Source organism: Lagenorhynchus albirostris, chromosome 17, assembly GCF_949774975.1.
Source record: "Lagenorhynchus albirostris chromosome 17, mLagAlb1.1, whole genome shotgun sequence".
NCBI lineage: Eukaryota > Metazoa > Chordata > Mammalia > Artiodactyla > Delphinidae > Lagenorhynchus > Lagenorhynchus albirostris.
The window spans coordinates 38095328-38121191 of NC_083111.1; the positions used below are offsets into that span (position 1 = coordinate 38095328).

Below are 25864 nucleotides of genomic sequence, written 5' to 3' on the forward strand. Positions count from 1 at the left end.
TAAGAGGGAAGTTCATAACAATTCAATCTCACCTCAAAAAACAAGAAAAATCTCAAATAAACAACCTAACTTTACACCTAACTCACCTACAAAAAGAAGAACAAAGAAATGCCAAAGTTAGTATATGGAAATAAATCATAAAGATCAGAGCAGAAATAAATGAATTAGAAATGTAGAAAACAATAGGAAAGATCAATAAAACTAAAAGTTGGGGTTTCCCTGGTGGCACAGTGGTTGAGAGTCCACCTGCTGATGCAGGGGACACGGGTTCATGCCCCAGTTCGGGAAGATCCCACATGCCGTGGACCAGCTAGGCTCGTGAGCCATGACCGCTGAGGAAGTACAAAGGCTCATAAGAGACTACTACAAGCAACTATATGCCAAAAAAATGGACAGTCTGAAAGAAATGGACAAATTCTTAGAAAGGAACAACTTTCCAAGACTGAACCAGGAAGAATTAGAAAATATAAACAGAACAATCACAAGTAATGAAATTTATAGTGTATTTAAATTCTTCAAACAAACAAAAGTCCAGGACCAGTTGGCTTCACCAGCAAATTCTGACAAACATTTAAAGAAGAGCTAACACCTCTCCTTCTCAAAATCTTCCAAAAAATTGCAGATGGAGGAATACTCTCAAACTCATTCTGTGAGGCCACCATCACCCTAATACCAAAACCTGACAAAGATATCACAAGAAAAGAAAATTATGGACCAATATCACTGATGAACATAGACATAAAATTCTCAACAAAATACTAGCAAACAGAATCCAACAACACATTAAAAAGATCATACACCATAATCAAATTTGATTTATCCCAGTTATGCAAGGATTCTTCAATATATGGAAATCAATCAATGTGCTACACCATATTAACAAATTAAAGAATAAAAACCATACGATCATCTCAATAGAGGCAAAAAAAGCTTTTGACAAAATTCAACACCCATTTATGATAAAAACTCTCCAGAAAGTGGGCATAGAGGGAACCAACCTCAACATAATAAAGGCCAGTAATGACAAACCCACAGCCAACATCATTCTCAATGGTGAAAAACTGAAAGCATTTCCTCTAGATCAGGAACAAAACAAGGATGTCCATTCTCACCACTATTATTCAACATAGTATTGGAAGTCCTAGCCATGGCAATCAGAAAATAAAAAGAAGTAAAAGGAATCCAATTGGAAAAGAAGAATTAAAACTGTCACTGTTTGCAGATGACATGATACCATACATAAAAAACCCTAAAGATGCTACCAGAAAACTACTAGAATTAATCAATGAATTTGGTAAGGTTGCAGGTTGCAAAATTAATGCACAGAAATCTCTTGCATTCCTATACACTAACAACAAAAAATCAGAAAGAGAAATTAAGGAAACAATCCCATTTACCACTGCAACAAAAAGAATAAAATACCTAGGAATAAACCTATCTTAGGAGGCAAAAGAACTGTACTCAGAAAACTATAAAACACTGATGAAAGAAACCAAAGATGACACAAACAGTTGGAAAGATATACAATGCTGCTGGATTGGAAGAATCAATATTGTGAAAATGACTATACTACCCAAAGCAATCTACAGATTCAGTGCAATCCCTATCAAATGACCAATGGCATTTTTCACAGAATTAGAACAAAAAATTTTACCATTTTTATGGAAAAACAAAAGACCCCGAATAGCCAAAGCCATCTTGAGAAAGAAGAATGCAGCTGGAGGAATCAGGACTTCCCAACTTCAAACAATAATTTAAAGCTACAGAAATCAAGACAGTATGGTACTGGCACAAAAACAGAAATATAGATCAATGGTACAGGATAGAAAGCCCAGAGATAAACCCATGCACATGTGGTTACCTTATTTTTGATAAAGAGGCAAGAATATACAATGGAGATAAGACAAACTCTTTATTAAATGGTGCTGGGGAAACTGGACAACTACATGTAAAAGAATGAAAGTAGAACACTCCCTCACACCATACACAAAAATAAACACAAAATGGATTAAAGACCTAAATGTAAGACTGGATGCCATAAAACTCTTACAGGAAAACATAGGAAAAACACTTTGACATAAATCACAGCAAGATCTTCTATAATTCACCTTCTAAAGTAATGAAAATAAAAGTAAACAAATGGGACCTAATGAAACTTAAAAGCATTTGCACAGCCTAGGAAACCATAAACAGGATGAAAAGACAACCCTCAGAATGGGAGAAAATATTTACAAATGAAGCAACTGACAAAGGATTAATCTCCAAAATATACAAGCAACTCATGCAGCTCAATAACAAAAAAAAACAATCAACCCAATACAAAAATGTGCAGAAGAGCTAAACAGACATTCTCCATAGAAGACATACAGGTAGCCAACAAACACATGAAAGGATGCTCAACATCACTAATCATTAGAAAAATGCAAATCAAAACTACAATGAGGTACCACCTCACACCAGTCAGAATGGTCTTCATCAAAAAATCTACAAACAATAAATGCTGGAGAAGGTGTGGAAAAAAGGGAACCCTCCTGCACTGTTGATGGGAATGTAAATTTATACAGCCACTATGGCGAACAGTAGGAAGGTTCCTTAAAATACTAAAAATAGAACTACCATATGACCCAGCAATACCACTACTGGGTATATACCCTGAGAAAAGCATAATTCAAAAAAAGTCACGTATCACAATGTTCATTGCAGCACTACTTACAATAGCCAGGACATGGAAGCAACCTAAGTGTCCATCGACAGATGAATGGATAAAGAAGATGTGGCACATATATACAATGGAATATTACTCAACCATAAAAAGAAATGAAATTGAGTTATTTGTAGTGAGGAGGAGGGACCTAGAGTCTGTCATACAGAGTGAAGTAAGTCACAAAGAGAAAATCAAATACTGTATGCAAACCAATATATATGGAATCTAAAAAAAAAAAAATTTCTGATGAACCTAGGGGCAGGACAGGAATAAAGAAACAGATGTGGAGAATGGACTTGAGGACACAGGGAGAGGGAAGGGTAAGCTGGGACGAAGTGAAAGAATAACACTGACATATATACACTACTAAATGTAAAATAGATAGCTAGTGGGAAGCAGTTGTGTAACACAGGGAGACATAAAAGGAAATGAAATTGGGTCATTTGTAGAGATGGACCTAGAGTCTAAATATCATATATTAACACATATATGTGGAATCTAGAAAAATGGTACAGATGAAACTATTTGTAGGGCAGGAATAGAAATGCAGACATAGAAAATGGACGTGTGGACACAGTGGGGAAAGGGGAGCATGGGATGAATTGAGATTAGGTTTGACAAAAATACAATACCATGTGTAAAATAGATAGCTAATGGGAACCTGTTGTATAGCACAGGGAGCTCAGTTCAGTGCTCTCTGATGACCTAGATGGGTGGGATGATGGGAGAGGGAGGTCTAAGAGGAAGGAGATATATGTATACATATAGCTGATTCATTTCATTGTATAGCAGAAACTAACACAACATTGTAAAGCAATTATACCGCAATAAAATAAAAAACAGTGAACAGACAACTCACAGGAGAAACTTTTTGCAAATCATAAATCTGATAAGGGATTTGTATCTAGACTACATAAAGAGCTATAAAACTCAATAATAAAGAGTAAACCCAATTAACAATAAGCAAAGGATCTGAATAGATAGCTCTCCGAAGAAGATATACAAATGTCTAAGATAGTGTAATTAACCAACATGGAAATAAAGATGAAAACCACAAGGAGATACCACCTCACAGCCACTAGGATGGCTATCATTACACACACACACGTAGACACACACAACAAACAGAGAGAAAATAATAAGTACCAGAGAGGATATAGAGAAATTGGAACACTTATGCATTGCTGATGGGAATGTAAAATGTTGCAGCCACTTTGAGAAACAGTCTGGTTGTTCCTTAAAAAGATTAAACATAGAGTTACTATATGATCCAGCAATTCCACTCCTATATATACACCCAAGATAAATTAAAATATATGTGCACACAAAAACTTGTACTCAAGTGTTCTTAGCAGCATTCTTCGTAATAGTGAAAAGGTGGAAACAACCCAAATGTCTATCAACTAATGAATGCAGTATACCTCTACAATAGAACATTATTCATCAATAAAAATAAATTATTTATATAGGCTACAACATGGCTGAACTTTGAAAACATTAGACTAAGTTAAATAATCAGTGTTAAAGGACCACATATTGTACAATTCCATTTATATATAATGTACAGAATTAGAAAATCTATAGAAGCAGAAAATCAATCAGAGGTTGCCTACGGTTCTTAGGAGTATGGGAGGATTAAAGAGTGGTAGCTAAGGGGTCCAGGGTTTCTTTTTAGGCAATGAATATGTTCTAAAATTGATTGTGGTGATGGATGCACAACTGTGAATATACTGAAAGGTGCTGAATTTTACACTCAAAGAATGAATTGTATAGTATACTAATTATATTTCAATGAAGCTTTTAAAAGAAAATAGAACTAACTATGTTAAGGACACTGTTCTGAAATAAAATCTATTAGGCATTTTGAGATTTAGTTCCCAAATTCTATTTCTAATTCTCTTTTAAAACATGTTTTTAAATTTATATTGAGCTGAGTATTTCTTGCTTAATTTTGCAGTCTTCATAGCAAAACTACAGCACCACATATTTCCTCTGTTTGTGCAAATAAACAGCCTTTGCTTCAAATGAATGTTTCTATTAACACTATGCCTAATTATTGAAATTAAACATGTGCAATTATGAGCTTCTTCTCACTGCCTCTTAACCTATCTTTTCCTCCTGCTGGTTCACTCTGAGGGACCTTGGCTCACTGAAGCTTGCCAGGGACACTTATTTGTATGAACATGGCCTCAACTGGAAGTACTGTATCTAGTCTATCCTAAGAATTAAAATTTAAATACTTCTTTTCATCATCTTGATAAAAATCATAAACATATACCTGTAATAAAACAAATAAGGAAAATTCCATTTAAAATAAAAAGCTCAGCTCCTGAAAGACTGCATTTTTAAGATAATCTTTTTTTATTTGATAAATACAAGCAAAATCCCAGAATCCCAAATCAACGTCCCAACACCAAAGTCATGGACTAAGGTGAGATTGTGTTTCCATGACAGAACATTTAAATTTAAAAAAAAGCTAGATAACTAATAATTTCAACTAACAAAATTGACACTTTCTGAAGTGTTGTGAGAGCATGTTTTCTACTTTTTGTTTTCCTTTTTCTTTTCTTTTTTTTTAAATCAAGGGTGATATTATTATTATGATATTATTAATTATTATTATTTATTTATGGCTGTGTTGGGTCTTCGTTTCTGTGCGAGGGCTTTGTCTAGTTGTGGCAAGCGGGGGCCACTCTTCATTGCGGTGCACGGGCCTCTCACTATCGCGGCCTCTCTTGTTGCGGAGCACAGGCTCCAGACGCGCAGGCTCAGTAATTGTGGCTCACGGGCCCAGTTGCTCCACGGCATGTGGGATCCTCCCAGACCAGGGCGCGAACCCACGTCCCCCGCATTGGCAGGCAGACTCCCAACCACTGCGCCACCAGGGAAGCCCCCTTGTTTTCCTTTTAATCGTTCAATGCATTAATCTACTTCCTTTTCAATACTTTATACTTCACACCATTTTTCAGTGTGCCACAAATCCCCAACCCTTACTCTCAAACATTGTATCAAGACTATAGTAATACTAGGGAGATTACCCATCATGACTAACTGGAAAATTGTTCTGATAGACACACTGCATAATCTTTGGAGGTTTCTACCAAGCACACACCTCCCTTTGGTTTCTACCAAGCACACACCTCCCTTTGTAATAGGAAATATTGAGGTCAGTATATGGAAACCAGTACACGAGACAAAATATGATATTTTACATATTGAATTCTATAGGTATTCTACAATAAACATGTAAGAATTTAGTGAGATAATACATGTGAAGTGATACTATAAATTATGAAGTATTAGACGAAGTTTAGGTAGTACTGGTAGTAGTAACAGTAATCATTTCTAAGAACATATTCATTGTTACTTATTTGCAAAACTGCATGGTTTGAGGAACTCAAAACTAAAATGGCAATCTGTAAAGTTCCAGGGATAAAAATCAAATCAAATTTACTCATATTGACATTTTCCTAGAAAAGAAAATATATTGTATTTTTCAGCATAATTTGGTGTAAAAAGGTCCTGTTATTATTGAATCTATTAAGACCTAGGAGATCATCAATAAACAGTGCTAAGTAGGTTCAATCCCAAGGAAAACAGCCCAGCCTCTGCTAATGAGATTTCCATGCAATACCAGGCCAAATTTGATTTTATTTCATTCAGTGACTTCACAGCCTCTGAATAAGAGCTTCCTGTGAACTTCTGCAGTTTAATAACTGCAGAAGTTCTGCAGTTTAATAAAAGTTGATCAAAATGGGGTTTTTAAGTAAATGCTTCAAGCAAATTGAGAATGGATACCCTTTCTCTGTAATAATTGTTTTGTGGGAAAAGGTTTAGTATCTTAAGATTCAATTCTTTGGAGGAAGGAGAATCATTAATGGTAAGAAATAAGCCCCCCTGGATTTCAACTGATCCCTCTTTCTTCCCTATGAAATCATAGTTATGGATGATAGAGAATATTTTTTAAACTCCTTATTTTATAAAATAAAAGTAGAGCTGATTAACAGCAATCTTGAGCCCCAAACTAAGAATTAGTTTCAAAATACTTTGAGGCCCATATACCCATATTTGTCTAGTATGTGCTAAAGAAAGAGTAGGTTGAGTAATTACCTGGCCAGAAATCTGTTCCTGTTTCTATTTTTTTAGCCAAATTTATAATTTGTTAAATGAAAATTTAAGTACTTATAATTTTTCTGAATTTTTTAATGAATCTCCAATGCTTTAGCTTTTAGAATTAATGGTTTAATTTTTATATTAAATATCCTGAAAATGCTTGACCCACTACAGATCTGTAAGAAAAACTCAAAATATAAAACTTTCTTTTGGGGACCTTCAAGATGGTGGAGGAGTAAGACATGGAGATCACCTTCCTCCCCACAGATACACCAAAAATACTTCTACATGTGGAACAACTCTTATAGAACACCTACTGAATGCAGGCAGAAGACCTCAGACTTCCCAAAAGGCAATAACCCCCCACACACAATGTAACTGGGTAGAGCAAAAGAAAAAGGAAAAAACAGAGACAAAAGCATAGGCACGGGACCCGCACCTCTGGGAGGGAGCTGTGAAGGAGAAAAGTTTCCACACACTAGGAAGCCCCTTCACTGGTGGAGACAGGCAGTGGGCAGGGTGAAACTTCAGAACCACAGAGGAGAAAGCAGCAACAGGGTTGCAAAGGGCAAAGCAGAGAGATTCCCACACAGAGGATCAGTGCCAACCAGCATTCACCAGCCTGAGACGCTTGTCTGCTCACCCACCAGGGTGGGTGGGGGCTGGGAGCTGAGGCTTGGGCTTTGGAAGTCAGACCCCAGAGAGAAGACTGGGGTTGACTGCGTGAACACAGCCTGAAGGGGGTCAGTGCACCACAGCTAGCTGGGAGGGAGTCCAGGAAAAAGTCTGGACCTGCCTAAGAGGCAAGAGACCATTGTTTCGGGGTGCACAAGGAGAGGGGATTCCTTCCCTGTCTGCCCACAGAAGGCAGAGCGCCGCCTAAATGAGCTCCAGAGATGGGCATGAGCCACAGCTATCAGCACAGACCCCAGAGATGGGCATGAAATGCTAATGCTGCTGCTGCAGACACCAAGAATCCTGTATGCAAACACAGGTCACTATCCATACGCACACACACACACACACACACACACACACACACACACACACACACCAGGAGCCTGCGCAGAATTACACTGCCAGGGTCCTGTGATCCAGGGACAAGTTCCCTGGGAGAACACACGGTGCTCCTCAGGCTGTTGCAACATCATGTTGGCCTTTGCCACAGCAGGCTCACTCCATATTTCAATTATAACTACTATACCCCTCCCTCACCCTGGCATGAATGAGCAAGAGCCTCCTAATCAGCCCTGCTTTAACCCCATACTGTCTGGGCAGAAACAGATGCCTGAGGGTGACCTACATGCAGAGGCGAGGCCAAAACCAAAGCTGAACCCCAGGAGCTGTGCGAACAAAGAAGAGAAAGGGAAATTTCTCCATGCAGCCTCAGAAGGAGCAGATTAAATTCCTACAATCAACATGATGTATCCTGCATCTGTGGAATACATGAATAGACAACAAATCATCCCAAAACAGAGGTGGTGGGCTTTACGAGCAACTGTACACTTGGGGTTTGCTGTCTGTGACTGATTTGTTTCAGATTTTTACATTTCTCTTAGTATACTTTTTAGCGCTTGTTATCTTAGGTGGATTTGTTTATTCGTTTGGTTGCTCTCTTTTTTTATTATTATTATTGGTTTTTTAATGGTTTTATTTTAATATTTTTTTTATTTTTTTCTTTCATTTTTCCCTTTTATTCTGAGCCGTGTGGCTGACAGGGTCTTGGTGTTCCAGCCTGGTGTCAGGCCTGAGCCTCTGAGGTGGGAGAGTCGAGTTCAGAGCATTGAACCACCAGAGACCTCCTGGCCCAAAGTAATATCAGTTATGAGAATTCTCCCAGACATCTCCATCTCAATGCTAAGATCCAGCTCCAATGGCCCACAAGCTCCAGTGTTGGACATCCCATGCCAAACAACTAGCAAGACAGGAATACAACCCTACCCATTAGCAGAGAGGCTGCCTAAAATTATAACAAGTTCACAGACACCTCAAAACACACCACCGGACACAGTCATGCACACTAGAAAGAAAATATCCAGTCCCACCCACCAGAACACAGGCAGGAGCCCCTCCACCAGGAAGCCTACACAAGCCGCTGAATCAACCTCACCCACTGGGGGCAGAAACAAAAAACAACAGGAAACATGAACCAGCAGATTGTAAAAAGGAGACCCCAAACACAGCAAGTTAAACATGGTGACAAGACAGAAATATGCAGTAGATGAAGGAGCAAGGTAAAAACCCACCAGACTAAACAAATGAAGATGAAATAAGCAGTCCACTGGAAAAAGAATTCAGAATAATGATAGTAAAGGTGACCAAAATCATAGAAATAGAATGGAGAAAATATAAAAATTGGTTTAACAAGGACCTAGAAGAGCAAAAGAGCAAATAAACAATGATGAACAACACAATAAATGAAATTAAAAATTCTCTACAAGGAATCAATAGCAGAATAACTGAGGCAGAAGAACGGATAAGTGACCTGAAAGATAAAATAGTGGACACAAGGACTGCAGAGCAGAGTAAAGAAAAACGAATGAAAAGACTTGAGGACAGTCTCAGAGACTTCTGGGACAACATCAAACATACCAATATTCAAATTAAAGGGGTCCCAGAAGAAAAACAGAAAAAGAGAGGGTCTGAGAAAATATTTGAAGAGATTATAGTTGAAAACTTCCCTAACATGGGAAAGGAAATAGTAAATCAAGTCCAGGAAGCACAGACAGTCCTATACAGGATAAATACAAGGAGGAATATGAAAAGATACATAGCAATCAAACAATCAAAAATAAATAACAAACAAAAAATATTAAAAGCAGCAAGGGAAAAGCAACAAATAACATAGAAGGGAATCCCCATAAGGTTAACAGCTGATCTTTCAGCAGAAACTCTGCAAGCCAGAATGGAGTTGCAGGACATAGTTAAAGAGATGAAAGGGAAAAACCTACAACCAAGATTACTTTACCCAGCAAGGATCTCATTCAGATTCATGGAGAAATGAAAACCTTTACAGACAAGCAAAAGCTAAGAAAATTTAGCACCACCAAACCAGCTTTACAACAAATGCTAAAGGAATTCCTTTAGGCAGGAAACACAGGAGAAGGAAAAGCCCGCCAAAACAATGAAGAAAATTGTAATAGGAACATATATATCGATAATTACCTTAAATGTAAATGGATTAAATGCTCCAACGAAAAGACATTGACTGGCTGGATGGATACAAATACAAGACCTCTATATAGGCTGTCTACAAGAGACCAATTTCAGACCTAGGGACACATACAGATTGAAAGTGAGGAGATGGAGAAAGATATTCCAAGAAAATGGAAATCAAAAGAAAGCTGGAGTAGCAATACTCATATCAGATAAAATAGACTTTAAAATAAAGACTATTACAAGAGACAAAGACACACACTATTTCATGATCAAGGGATCAATCCAAGAAGAAAATATAACAATTGTAAATATTCATGCACCCAATATAGGAGCACCTCAATACATAAGGAAAATACTAACAGCCATAAAAGGGGAAATTGACAGGAACACAACACTCCACTTTCACCAATAGAAAGATCATCCAAAATGAAAATAAATAAGGAAACACAAGCTTTAAATGACACGCTAAACAACATGGACTTAATTGATACTTATAGGACATTTCATCCAAAAACAACAGAATGAACTTTCTTCTCAAGTGCTCATGGAACATTCTCCAGGACAGATCATACCTTGGGTCACAAATCAAGCCTTGGGAAATTTAAGAAAATTGAAATCATATCAAGTATTTTTTCCAACCACAATGCTATGAGACTAGATATCAATTGCAGGGAAAAAAAAAACTGTAAAATATACAAACACATGGAGGCTAATCAGTACACTACTAAATAACCAAGAGAGCACTAAGAAATCAAAGAGGAAATCAAAAAATACCTAGCAACAAATGACAATGAAAACACGATGACCCAAAACCTATTTGATGCATCAAAAGCAATTCTAAGAGGGAAGTTTATAACAATACAATCCTACCTCAAGAAACAAGAAAAATCTCAAATAAACAACCTAATCTTACACCTAAAGCAACTAGAGAAAGAAGAACAAAAAAACCCTCAAAGTTAGCAGAAGGAAAGATATCATAAAGATCAGATCAGAAATAAGTGAAAGAGAAATGAAGGAAACAATAGTAAATATCAATAAAACTAAAAGTTAGTTCTTTGAGAAGATAAACAAAATTGATAAACCATTACCCAGACTCACCAAGAAAAAAAGGGAGAAGACTGAAATGAGCAGAAATAAAACTGAAAACCAAGAAATAACAAATGACACTGCAGAAATACAATGAATCATGAGAAATTACTACAAGCAACTATATGCCAATAAATTGAACAACCTGTAAAAAATAGACAAATTCTTAGAAAAGCACAACCTTCTTAGACTGAACCAGGAAGAAATAGAAAATATAAGCAGAGGAACCACAAGCACTGAAGTTGAAACTGTGATTAAAAATCTTCCAGCAAACAAAAGCCCAGGACCACATGTCTTCACAGGCGAATTCTATCAAACATTTAGAGAAGAGCTAACACCTATCCTTTGCAAACTCTTCCAAAATATAGCAGAGGGAGGAACACTCCCAAACTCCTTCTACGAGGCCACCATCCCCCTGATCCAAAGCCAGACAAAGAGGTCACAAAAAAAGAAAACTATAGGCCAATATCACTGATGAACATAGATGCAAAAATTCTCAACAAAATACTAGCAAACAGAATCCAACAGCACATTAAAAGGATAAAACACCATGATAAAGTGGGGTTTAACCCAGGAATGCAAGGATTCTTTGATATATGCAAATCAATCAATGTGTTACACCATATTAAAAAATTGAAGATTAAAAACAATGTGATAATGTCAATAGATGCAGAAAAGGCTTTTAACAAAATTCAACACTGATTTATGATTAAAAACTCTCCAGAACGTAGTCATAGAGGGAACCTACCTCAACATAATAAAGGCCATATATGACCAACCCACAGCCAACGTCATCCTCAATGGTGAAAAACTGAAACCATTTCCTCTAAGATCAGGAACAAGACAAGGTTGCCCACTCTCACCACTATTATGCAACATAGTTTTGGAAGTTTAGCCACAACAATCAGAGAAGAAAAATAAATAAAAGGAATCCAAATAGGAAAAGAAGAAGTAAAACTGTCACTGTTTGCAGATGACATGATACTATACATAGAGAATCCTAAAGATGCTACCAGAAAACTACTAGAACTAATCAATGAATTTGGTAAAGTAGCAGGATACAAAATTAATGCACAGAAATCTCTTACATTCCTATACACTAATAATGAAAACTCTGTAAGAGAACTTAAGGAAACACTCCCATTTACCATTGCAATAAAAAGAATAAAATATCTAGGAATAAACCTACCTAAGGAGACAAAAGACCTGTATGCAGAAAAGTATAAGACACTGTTGAAAGAAATCAAAGATGATACTAATAGATGGAGAGATATACCATGTTCTTGGATAGCATGAATCAACACTGTGAAAATGACTATACTACCCAAAGCAATTTACAGATTCATTGTAATCCCTATCAAACTACCAATGGCATTTTCACAGAAGTAGAACAAAAAATGTCACAATTTGTATGGAAACACAAAAGACCCTGAAAAGTCAAAGCAATCTTGAGAAAGGAAATTGGAGCTGGAAGAATCAGGCTCCCTAACTTCAGACTATACTATAAAGTTGCAGTATTCAAGACAGTATGCTACTGGCACAAAAACAGAAGTAAAGTGAATGGAACAGGGTAGGAAGCCCATAGATAAACCCACATGTATATGGTTACCTTATCTTTGATAAAGAGGAAAGAATATACAATGGAGTTAAGACAGGCTCTTTATTAAATGGTGCTGGGGAAACTGGACAGCTACATGTAAAAGAATGAAATTAGAACACTCCCAAACACAGTATACAAAAATAAACGCAAAATGGATTAAAGACCTACTTGTAAGGCCAGACACTATAAAACTCTTAGAGGAAAACATAGGCAGAACACTCTATGACATACATCACAGCAAGATCCCTTTTTTTTTTTTTTTTTTTTGCAGTTTGCGGGCCTCTCAGTGTTGTGGCCTCTCCCATTGCGGAGCACAGGCTCCAGACGTGCAGGCTCAGTGGCCATGGCTCACGGGAACAGCTGCTCCACGGCATGTGGGATCCTCCCGGACTGGGGCATGAACCCGCGTCCCCTGCATCGGCAGGCGGACTCTCAACCACTGCACCACCAGGGAAGCCACACCAAGATCCCTTTTGATCCACCTCCTAGAGGAATGGAAATAAAAACAAAAATAAACAAATGGAACCTAATGAAACTTAAAAGCTTTTGCACAGCAAAGGAAACAATAAATAAGACCAAAAGACAACCCTCAGAATGCGAGAAAATATTTGCAAATGAAGCAACTGACAAAGGATTAATCTCCAAAATACACAAGCAGCTCATACAGCTCAATAACAAGAAAACAAACAACCCAATACAAAAATGGACAGACCTAAACAGACATTTCTCCAAAGAAGATATACAGATTGCCAACAAACACATGAAAGGATGCTCAACATCACTACTCATTAGAAAAATGCAAATCAGAACTACAGTGAAGTATCACCTCAGACCAGTCAGAATGGCCATAATCAAAAAATCTACAAACAGTAAATGCTGGAGAGGGTGTGGAGACAAAGGAACCCTCTTGCACTGTTGCTGGGAATGTAAATTGATATAGCCACTATGGAGAACAGTATGGAGGTTCCTTAAAAAACTAATAATAGAACTACATATAACCCAGCAATACCACTACTGGGCATATACCCTGAGAGAACCATAATTCAAAAAGAGACATGTATCACAATGTTCATTGCAGCACTATTTACAATAGCCAGGACATGGAAGCAACCTAAGTGTCCATCGACAGATGAATGGATAAAGAAGATGTGGCACATATATACAATAGAATATTACTCAGCCATAAAAAGAAATGAAATTGAGTTATTTGTAGTGAGGTGGATGGACCTAGAGTCTCCGATACAGAGTGAAGTAAGTCACAAAGAGAAAAACAAATACCGTATGCTAACATATATGTATGGAATCCAAAAAAAAAAAGGATTCTTACGAACCTAGGGGCAGGGCAGGAATAAAGATGTAGATGTAGAGAATGGACTTGAGGACACAGGGAGGGAGAAGGGTAAGCTGGGATGAAGTGAGAGAGTAGCACTGACATATATATACTACCAAATGTAAAATAGATAGCTAGTGGGAAGCAGCTGCATAGCGCAGGGAGATCAGCTCGGTGCTTTGTGACCACTTAGTTGGATGGGATAGGGAGGTTGGGAGGGAGGCTCAAGTGGGAGGGCATATGGGGATATATGTATACGTATAGCTGATTCACTTTGTTATACAGCAGAAACTAACACAACATTGTAAAACAATAATACTCCAATAAAGATGTTTAAAAAAAACCTTTCTCTTATTTCTACAATACAATAATGTCATATTTTATAGAATTTAAGACTCCATAAACTGTAAGAAACACAAATGTTTTATACACATTAAAATGGAAGACCAATGCCAATTAAACTATGCCACAAAGCTTCTTGTCACTTAATATTGTGTTCTATATTTTAAAAAAGAGATTTTTGTGACTTACTTGGACATAGATATTTATCACCATATTCCTACATAGAAAGCAAAATATAAGCAAAATAAATTCATTATTGCTTTGGTAAATGTCATTTGACAGGCAGTCCTTTAGCACATATATCAGTAGAAAACATAAGGTAGCCTTTACTTTTGGGGATCTTCCTTTCTAAGATCCCATAAAGCATGTGATCATTGCCTTATAAGAAAGTGTGAAACTGGCTATTCCTCTGGCGATGGATATTACTTCACTGTATCACATTTATGCTTCATTACTCTGTTTCTGTGTCTTTCTATTAAATAAATTTCTATTTCAATGCCAAATTATAATGTAATATTTTAATATTTGTATAGCATTTAAACTCAACACATGTAGCTGACTCAATTGAAATAACAATAAGACTAGCGGTAACCAATTTACACATAAGCAGACAACAACTACTACATCATGATTGTCCTCTTACCATCAGTTGTAAGGCACATACTGGTTTTTTAAAATGCTGAAATGTGAAAACATGTGACTCTTAGAATTGAAGAATCCAATGACAGTCCCCTATATCTGTATCATGGTGGCTATTAGAATGAACTTGGTAGCCAGATAGACATGAGTACTGACTCAGTCATTTAACTGCTGTGTGATTGATACTGGGCAAGTTACTTAACCTCTGTAAGCCTTAGGTCATTTAAAAATAAGTATTATAGTAGTATCTACTGTACAGAATGATTATAGGGATGTAACAATGTAATTTCTAGACAAACTGCTCATTAAATATTAGATATTATGATTTTTATTAGAAGCATTATCTGTTTAGGTGTTCACAACCACCGGTGAGGTAGTAGAAAGACAATATTATCCCCATTTGCCACTGAGGAGAACAAGGATCAAAGATATTTTGATCCGCGCAAGATCATAAAGTCAGTAAGTGACTGGCCCCTTCCATATATATTCTCCCTAGATTGAAACTGATAAATATACATATATTTCCCATTTTTATTTTAAAAATATTGAATTAGCTTAAAGAAAACAAAAATGATCTGAGAATTGTGAATATTTTTCGTTGTCCAGCAGCCCACTCCTCTTTATTCTAAAAACAATACCCTTTCCCAACTTTCAATCCATGTGCTTTGAATCCAACCTCAATTCCTGGGTCCAGGGATGGAACATAAGGCCCAAGTTCAGCTAATCAGAACTTCGAATTCCCCTTGCTACAAAGATTGATCCAAGAATAGGCACATAACTCAAGCCAAGTTAGTCAGAATAAATCAGAGCTAATCTCAGGACTTTTACTTGAATAACCAGAAAGAGATATTTCAACAGAAAGGACATTTCCCCCTTCGGTTTGGCTTTGACTTGAGGAGATGTGAGGCTGGCACAGCTGCTACCATCTTGTGACCACACTGATCCTGAAAATGGAGCCAAAACATGGCCAATCTGGGCAACAGATAGAAACCAGCTACTAAATCCAATAAGTGGGTTTTTGAATCCAGCCATGCTTGAATTTACCCTATTTTTTACTTTTCAGTTATTTGAGACAACAAATTCCCTTTCTCTGCACAAATTATAGCTTTCACCTCCTGAGCAAGGGACTCGAGGTGGGCAGTATAAACCTAAAAGAGCTATGTGTTTAACAAGCACCAAGACTGCCATATCCAATACATAATTATCTTTCTTCTGAAAAAAGCAAAATTGGCCAAATGGTAATGATTAAACACAACTGATCTGCAGTGTACACAATTCCCAGAACATGAAACAAATATTTACTGTGTCAATTTCCATATCACTGGCCAAGCATCCTAAGGGCTTTCTATATTAATTTATAGTAGGCAACACTATGGAAAGAGTTGGTTTAGATAAATTTAAATATCTTATGATGTCAGTGACACACACATAGAATTGTTTACTTCACTATACCTAAGTCCACTCTGCTTGGTATCATCATGCATTTGGAAATGGTTGACACTATGCAATTAAATTTTCTGTGTTTTAATCCTCTAAAATCTGACTAGTTAGAAACGCAAATATAATTAACACAACTAGCTGGTTACAATAATTTATTCAGACTTATAAAATTTAAATATGGTACAGAGTAAAATCTAGGCTCTTCAAAACAGCACTAGCACTAATATTTGAATATAAAAAGGGAAAAGAGGAAAATGGCAAATTTAAAACCTTGTTTACTAGGTAAGTAGTTAAGTTTCTTTGCTAAAATGTAAAATAATATTTATTGAGAAATTTAGTGTATCTAAGGTTCTTCTAGGAGAAATTAACAACTGCTCGGACATTTATAAACTTACAGAGAAATCTATATATTCCCCGCATCCTAGAATTCCCCTCTTATTTCCACCAGTAAGGGAACTACAGTACTATTTTGATATTCTCATTCTTTCAACATGCTGACTTAAGGTGTTGCTTTAACATAACGTTTTTAAACCATCTACTCCTACTACTAATCCACATGTTTTGTAAAAATGTTTGTACACAGAATGGGATTCCAAAGAGAAACAGATTGTAACTTAACACTACACACGGAGTTTAGTAGGATTTTATATATAATTCTATACAGTATAAATAATAAATCTGCAAAAGCACATGTGTTCAATAAGTATGAATATTAGCATACACATACACTTCAATTTCAAATGTTATTCCTCTTTCTCTTTCATTACAGGTCAAAAATCCAGAGGGAGGTGGGAAGGAGGAGGTGGGGAACCCCCCCTCAATTTGTCACCTCAATAAATGACTCACACATACATTTTCCTTGAAACAGTAATTACTACTATCTTCCCTTGATATGGCAGGTGAAGGGTTAAACTAAAGAAGTCTTGTAGTTTGCCATGACTGAAATGAAGGTCCGCTGTCCTCCTTCACCCTCATGAAGTTTTCTGCTTCTCTTTCCTATTCTACCCTTGCTGTGAGGTGTGGTGTCCTGTCGGTTACCTACGAACATTCAACTTCATAGGATGAAATAAGAAATGAGTTAACGTAGTAGCTGTGATCTGATCTTTATTTCACTAGATGAGTTTTTCAAACTTTTGAAAACTCAGTAAGAGTATATTTCCCATCACAACTCAGGACACACCAATATTTATGTTTATACATGTGTATGTCTGACTGAAGCAAGAATTTCAACCAGTGTTGGCCCTTACTATGTGTAGTGCACTCTGATACCCTTTATTTTATTTTATTCTAATCTTTGTATTTCTTTCAAATGCTATTTAAGAACCACTAAGTTGATTCCATGATCCTTCAAGTCTTGACCTAAAGGGTTGGAAAACACTGTCTCAAGAGATGAAAGCAGGGGACTTCCGGGAAGATGGCGGAAGAGTAAGACGCGGAGATCACCTTCCTCTCCACAGATACACCAGAGGTACATCTACGCGTGGAACAACTCCTACGGAGCACCTACTGAATGCTGGCAGAGGACCTCAGACCTCCCAAAAGGCAGGGAACCCCCCACGTACCTGGTTAGGGCAAAAGAAAAAACTAAACAGACAAAAGGATAGGGACGGGTCCTGCACCAGCGGGAGAGAGCTGTGAAGGAGGAAAAGTGTCCACACACTAGGAAGCCCCTTCGCGGGTGGAGACTTCGGGAGGCGGAGTGGGGGAGCTTGGGAGCCGCGGAGGAGAACACAGCAACAGGGGTGCGGAGGGCAAAGCGGACAGATTCCAGCGCGGAGGATCGGGCCGACCGGCACTCACCAGCCAAGAGGCTTGTCTGCTCGCCCGCTGGGGCGGGCGGGACTGGGAGCTGAGGCTCCGGCTTTTGTCGGAGCGCCGGGAGAGGACTGAGGTTGGCGGCGTGAACACAGCCTGCAGGGCGTTGGTGCGCCGCGGCTGGCCGGGAGAGAGTCCGGGGAGGGGTCTGGACCTGCCGAAGAGGCAAGAGACTTTTACGTCCCTCTTTGTTTCCTGGTGCACGAGGAGAGGGGATTAAGAGCGCTGCTTGAGAGGGCTCCAGGGACGGGCGCGAGCCACGGCTAAGATTGCGGAGCCCAGAGACGGACATGGGACGCTGAGGCCGCTGCTGCCGCCATCAGGAGGCCTGTGTGCGAGCACAGGTCACTAGCCACACGCCCTTCCGGGGAGCCTGTGCAGCCCGCCACTGCCAGGGTCCCGGGATCCAGGGACGGCTCCCCCGGGAGAGCGCACGGTGCCCTCAGGCTGCAGCGTCACGCCGGCCTCTGCCGCTGCAGGCCCGCCCCGCACTCCGTAACCCTCCCTACCCCCCGGCCTGGGTGAGCCAGAGCCTCCGAATCAGCGGCTCCTTTAACCCTGTCCTGTCTGAGCAAAGAACAGACGCCCTCCGGCGACCTACACGCACAGGCGGGGCCAAATCCAAAGCTGAGCCCCTGGGAACTGTCAGAACAAAGAAGAGAAAGGGAAATCTCTCCCAGCAGCCTCAGAAGCAGCGGATTAAAGCTCCACAATCAACTTGATATACCCTGCATCTGTGGAATACCTGAATAGACAACGAATCATCCCAAATTAAGGAGCCCTGTGGATGAAAGGCTCTTGGTGCTGCAGCCAGGAGTCAGTGCTGTGCCTCTGAGGTGGGAGAGCCAACTTCAGGACACTGGTCCACAAGAGGCCTCCCAGCTGCACATACTATCAAACAGCAAAAATCTCTGAGAGATCTCCATCTCAACGCCAGCACCCAGCTTCACTCAACGACCAGCAAGCTACAGTGCTGGACATCCTATGCCAAACAACTAGCAAGACAGGAACACAACCCCACCCATTAGCAGAGAGGCTGCCCAAAATCATAGTAAGTCTACAGACACCCCAAAACACACCACCAGACGTGGACCTGCCCACCAGAAAGACAAGATCCAGCCTCATACACCAGAACACAGGCACTAGTACCCTCCACCAGGAAGCCTACACAACCCACTGAACCAAACTTAGCCACTGGGGACAGACACAAAAAACAACAGGAACTACGAACCTTCAGCCTGCAAAAAAGGAGACCCCAAATACAGTAAGATAAGCAAAATGAAAAGACAGAAAAACACACAGCAGATGAAGGAGCAAGATAAAAACCCACCAGACCTAACAAATGAAGAGGAAATAGGCAGTCTACCTGAAAAAGAATTCAGAATAATGATAGTAAGGTTGATCCAAAATCTTGGAGATAGAATGGACAATAGAATGGACAAATTGCAAGAATCAGTTAACAAGGACCTAGAAGAACTAAAGATGAAACAAACAACGATGAACAACACAATAAATGAAATTAAAAATACTCTAGATGGGATCAATAGCAGAATAACTGAGGCAGAAGAACGGATAAGTGACCTGGAAGATAAAATAGTGGAAATAACTACTGCAGAGCAGAAAAAAGAAAAAAGAATGAAAAGAACTGAGGACAGTCTCAGAGACCTCTGGGACAACATTAAACGCACCAACATTCGAATTATAGGGGTTCCAGAAGAAGAAGAGAAAAAGAAAGGGACTGAGAAAATATTTGAAGAGATTATAGTTGAAAACTTCCCTAATATGGGAAAAGAAATAGTTAATCAAGTCCAGGAAGCACAGAGAGTCCCATACAGGATAAATCCAAGGAGAAATACGCCAAGACACATATTAATCAAACTGTCAAAAATTAAATACAAAGAAAACATATTAAAAGCAGCAAGGGAAAAACAACAAATAACACACAAGGGAATCCCCATAAGGTTAACAGCTGATCTTTCAGCAGAAACTCTGCAAGCCAGAAGGGAGTGGCAGGACATATTGAAAGTGTTGAAGGAGAAAAACCTGCAACCAAGATTACTTTACCCAGCAAGGATCTCATTCAGATTTGATGGAGAAATTAAAACCTTTACAGACAAGCAAAAGCTGAGAGAGTTCAGCACCACCAAACCAGCTCTACAACAACTGCTAAAGGAACTTCTCTAGGCAAGAAACACAAAAGAAGGAAAGGACCTACAATAATGAACCCAAAACAATTAAGAAAATGGGAATAGGAACACACATATCGATAATTACCTTAAATGTAAATGGACTAAATGCTCCCACCAAAAGACACAGATTGGCTGAATGGATACAAAAACAAGACCCATATATTTGCTGTCTACAAGAGACCCACTTCAGACCTAGAGACACATACAGACTGAAAGTAAGGGGATGGAAAAAGGTATTTCATGCAAATGGAAACCAAAAGAAAGCTGGAGTAGCAATTCTCATATCAGACAAAATAGACTTTAAAACAAAGACTATTAGAAGAGACAAAGAAGGACACTACATAATGATCAAGGGATCGATCCAAGAGGAAGATATAACAATTGTAAATATTTATGCACCCAACTTAGGTGCACCTCAATACATAAGGCAAATACTGACAACCATAAAAGGGGAAATCGACAGTAACACATTCATAGTAGGGGACTTTAACACCCCACTTTCACCAATGGACAGATCATCCAAAATGAAAATAAATAAGGAAACACAAGCTTTAAATGATACATTAAACAAGATGGAGTTAATTGATATTTATAGGACATTCCATCCAAAAACAACAGAATACACATTTTTCTCAGTGCTCATGGAACATTCTCCAGGATAGATCATATCTTGGGTCACAAATCAAGCCTTGGTAAATTTAAGAAAATTGAAATTGTATCAAGTATCTTTTCTGACCACAACGCCATGAGACTAGATATCAATTACAGGAAAAGATCTGTAAAAAAATACAAACACATGGAGGCTAAACAATACACTACTTAATAATGAAGTGACCACAGAAGAAATCAAAGAGGAAATCAAAAAATACCTAGAAACAAACGACAATGGAGACACAACGACCCAAAACCTGTGGGATGCAGCAAAAGCAGTTCTAAGGGGGAAGTTTATAGCAATACAAGCCCACCTTAAGAAGCAGGAAACATCTCGAATAAACAACCTAACCTTGCACCTCAAGCAATTAGAGAAAGAAGAACAAAAAAACCCCAAAGCTAGCAGAAGGAAAGAAATCATAAAAATCAGATCAGAAATAAATGAAAAAGAAATGAAGGAAACAATAGCAAAGATCAATAAAACTAAAAGCTGGTTCTTTGAGAAGATAAACAAAATAGATAAACCACTAGCCAGACTCATCAAGAAAAAAAGGGAGAAGACTCAAATCAATAGAATTAGAAATGAAAAAGGAGAGGTAACAACTGACACTGCAGAAATAAAAGAGATCATGAGAGATTACTACAAGCAACTCTATGCCAATAAAATGGACAATCTGGAAGAAATGGACAAATTCTTGGAAATGCACAACCTGCCAAGACTGAATCAGGAAGAAATAGAAAATATGAACAGACCAATCACAAGCAGTGAAATTGAAACTGTGATCAAAAATCTTCCAACAAAGAAAGCCCAGGACCAGATGGCTTCACAGGCGAATTCTATCAAACATTTAGAGAAGAGCTAACACCTATCCTTCTCAAACTCTTCCAAAATATAGCAGAGGGAGGAACACTCCCAAACTCCTTCTATGAGGCCACCATCACCCTGATACCAAAACCAGACAAGGATGTCACAAAGAAAGAAAACTACAGGCCAATATCACTGATGAACATAGATGCAAAAATCATCAACAAAATACTAGCAAACAGAATCCAACAACACATTAAAAGGATCATACACCATGATCAAGTGGGGTTTATTCCAGGAATGCAAGGATTGTTCAATATATGCAAATCTATCAATGTGATAAACCATATTAACAAACTGAAGGAGAAAAACCATATGATCATCTCAATAGATGCAGAGAAAGCTTTTGACAAAATTCAACACCGATTTATGATAAAAACCCTGCAGAAAGTAGGCATAGAGGGAACTTTCCTCAACATAATAAAGGCCATATATGACAAGCCCACAGCCAACATCATCCTCAATGGTGAAAAACTGAAAGCATTTCCACTAAGATCAGGAACAAGACAAGGTTGCCCACTCTCACCACTCTTATTCAACATAGTTTTGGAAGTTTTAGCCACAGCAAATGGAGAAGAAAAGGAAATAAAAGGATCCAAATCGGAAAAGAAGAAGTAAAGCTGTCACTGTTTGCAGATGACATGATCCTATACATAGAGAACCCTAAAGATGCTACCAGAAAACTACTAGAGCTAATCAATGAATTTGGTAAAGTGGCAGGATACAAAATTAATGCACAGAAATCTCTGGCATTCCTATATACTAATGATGAAAAATCTGAAAGTGAAATCAAGAAAACACTCCCATTTACCATTGCAACAAAAAGAATAAAATATCTAGGAATAAACCTACCTAAGGAGACAAAAGATCTGTATGCAGAAAATTATAAGACACTGATGAAAGAAATTAAAGACGATACAAATAGATGGAGAGATATACCATGTTCTTGGATTGGAAGAATCAACATTGTGAAAATGACTTTACTACCGAAAGCAATCTATAGATTCAATGCAATCCCTATCAAACTACCACTGGCATTTTTCACAGAACTAGAACAAAAAATTTTGCAATTTGTATGGAAACACAAAAGACCCCGAATAGCCAAAGCAATTTTGAGAATGAAAGAAGGAACTGGAGGAATCAGGCTCCCAGACTTCAGACTATACTACAAAGCTACAGTTATCAAGACGGTATGGTACTGGCACAAAAACAGAAAGATAGATCAATGGAACAGGATAGAAAGCCCAGAGATAAACCCACGCACATATGGTCACCTTATCTTTGACAAAGGAGGCAGAAATGTACAGTGGAGAAAGGACAGCCTATTCAATAAGTGGTGCTGGGAAAACTGGACAGCTACATGTAAAGGTATGAAATTAGATCACTCCCTAACACCATACACAAAAATAAGCTCAAAATGGATTAAAGACCTAAATGTAAGGCCAGAAACTATCAAACTCTTAGAGGAAAACATAGGCAGAACACTCTATGACATAAATCACAGCAAGGTCCTTTTTGACCCACCTCCTAGAGAAATGGAAATAAAAACAAGAGTAAACAAATGGGACCTAATGAAACTTAAAAGCTTTTGTGCAGCAAAGGAAACCATAAAGAAGACCAAAAGACAACCCTCAGAATGGAATGGGAGAAAATATTTGCAAATGAAGCAACTGACAAAGGATTGATCTCCAAAATTTATAAGCAGCTCATGCAGCTTAATAACAAAAAAAACAAACAACCCAATCCAAAAATGGGCAGAAGACCTAAATAGACATTTCTCCAAAGAAGATATACAGAGTGCCAACAAACACATGAAAGAATGCTCAACATCACTAATCATGAGAGAAATGCAAATCAAAACTACAATGAGATATGATCTCACACCAGTCAGAATGGCCATCATCAAAAAATCTAGAAACAATAAATGCTGGAGAGGGTGTGGAGAAAAGGGAACCCTCTTACACTGTTGGTGGGAATGTAAATTGATACAGCCACTGTGGAGAACAGTATGGAGGTTCCTTAAAAAGCTACAAATAGAACTACCATATGACCCAGCAATCCCACTACTGGACATATACCCTGAGAAAACCATAATTCAAAAAGAGTCATGTACCAAAATGTTCATTGCAGCTCTATTTACAATAGCCCGGAGATGGAAACAACCTAAGTGTCCATCATCGGATGAATGGATAAAGAAGATGTGGCACATATATACAATGGAATATTACTCAGCCATAAAAAGAGACGAAATTGAGCTATTTGTAATGAGGTGGATAGACCTAGAGTCTGTCATACAGAGTGAAGTAAGTCAGAAAGAGAGAGACAAATACCGTATGCTAACACATATATATGGAATTTAAAAAAAAATGTCATGAAAAACCTAGGGGTGAAACAGGAATAAAGACACAGACTTACTAGAGAATGGACTTGAGGTTATGGGGAGGGGGAAGGGTAAACGGTGACAAAGCGATAAAGAGGCATGGACATATATACACTACCAAACGTAAGGTAAATAGCTAGTGGGAAGCAGCCGCATAGCACAGGGAGATCAGCTCGGTGCTTTGTGACCGCCTGGATTGGTGGGATAGGGAGGGTGGGAGGGAGGGAGACGCAAGCGGGAAGAGATATGGGAATATATGTATGTATATAACTGATTCATTTTGTTGTGAAGCTGAAGCTAACATACCATTGTAAAGCAATTATACTCCAATAAAGATGTTAAAAAAAAAAAAGAGATGAAAGCAGCTTAAGCTAGAAAGAGCTTGAGTCTTGAAATAGGTTTAAAATCTGACTTTGCTATTGATGGCCATGTGACCTTTGGCAAGATCCTTAGCTCATATGCTCAGTTTCCTCAACCACAGAATGGAAGTAATATTCCTACTTTGCAGGATGATTGTGAGGATCATTGAGTTGACATGTGAAAATCCAAGCCCATTCTCTGATATATGGTAGAATGAAAATAAATATTAGTTCATGGATCATCCCTTAAATCTCAAAAAGCCTAAGAGGGAGCAAGTTCTCTGTAGAAACACTGCTTTTCAAACCCTTTTAAACCTTCTCCCTCTCCTTCCTTCTCAGTCTTTTTCACAAACTCATAGACAAAACACTTGTTTAAATTCTCTAGTCTGTTAGGGGCCAAGTGAGCCACGGCCACATCGGCAAACACCGGAAGCAACCAGAAGTCCAGGGTAATGCTGGTGGCATGCGTTGCCACAGGATCACCTGCTACCAGGCTACCTTGAGAAAGTTGGTATGAGGCATTACCACTTAAAGAGGAACCAGAACTTCTGCCCAACTGTCAACCTTGATAAATTATGGACCTTAGTCAGTGAGCAGACTTGGGTAAATGCTGCAAAGAACAAGACTGGAGCTGCTCCTATCATTTATATGGTGCTATTGGGCTACTACAAAGTTCTGGGGAAGGGGAAGCTCCCAAAGCAGCCTGTCATCGTGAAGGCCAAATTCTTCAGCAGAAGAGCTGAGGAGAAGATTAAGGATGTGGGTGGGGCTTGTGTCCTGGTAGCTTGAAGCCACATGGTGGAAGATTCATTAAATGTTAACAAGTGCTTTTCAAAAAATATAAATCAATAAATCAATAAATTCACTAGTCTAAAGAATAAGAAATTACTAAATAAGGAACGTTTAATATCTCAAACTTTTCCACCAATTTCTGTGCAGACCTAATAAACAATTCTTCGGAATATTGCATCAAAACCAGTATAAACTTCAAAATTCTTGGAGTGATCCTTGTCCATTATGATCTGGCTCTGTTTTCATCTGCAACATTATATCAAATTATTGCTACTTCCCTCAGCTTCCAAAGAATACCTGATTCAGTCCCGTTAGTTCCTGCCTTGTCATGTTCTGTTACACCTTTGTATTTTGTAAATGTTTCCTTTGTGCTGGTCTCATCATCTCATCCCAGCTTTCT

General features: G+C 38.4%; 1 pseudogene; it reads left to right on the top strand.

Moving 5' to 3' along the window:
• Positions 1-25499, top strand: part of LOC132507965 (large ribosomal subunit protein uL15-like) — a 40037-nt pseudogene extending 14538 nt beyond the window's left edge.
• The last annotated feature ends 365 nt before the right edge of the window (positions 25500-25864 follow it).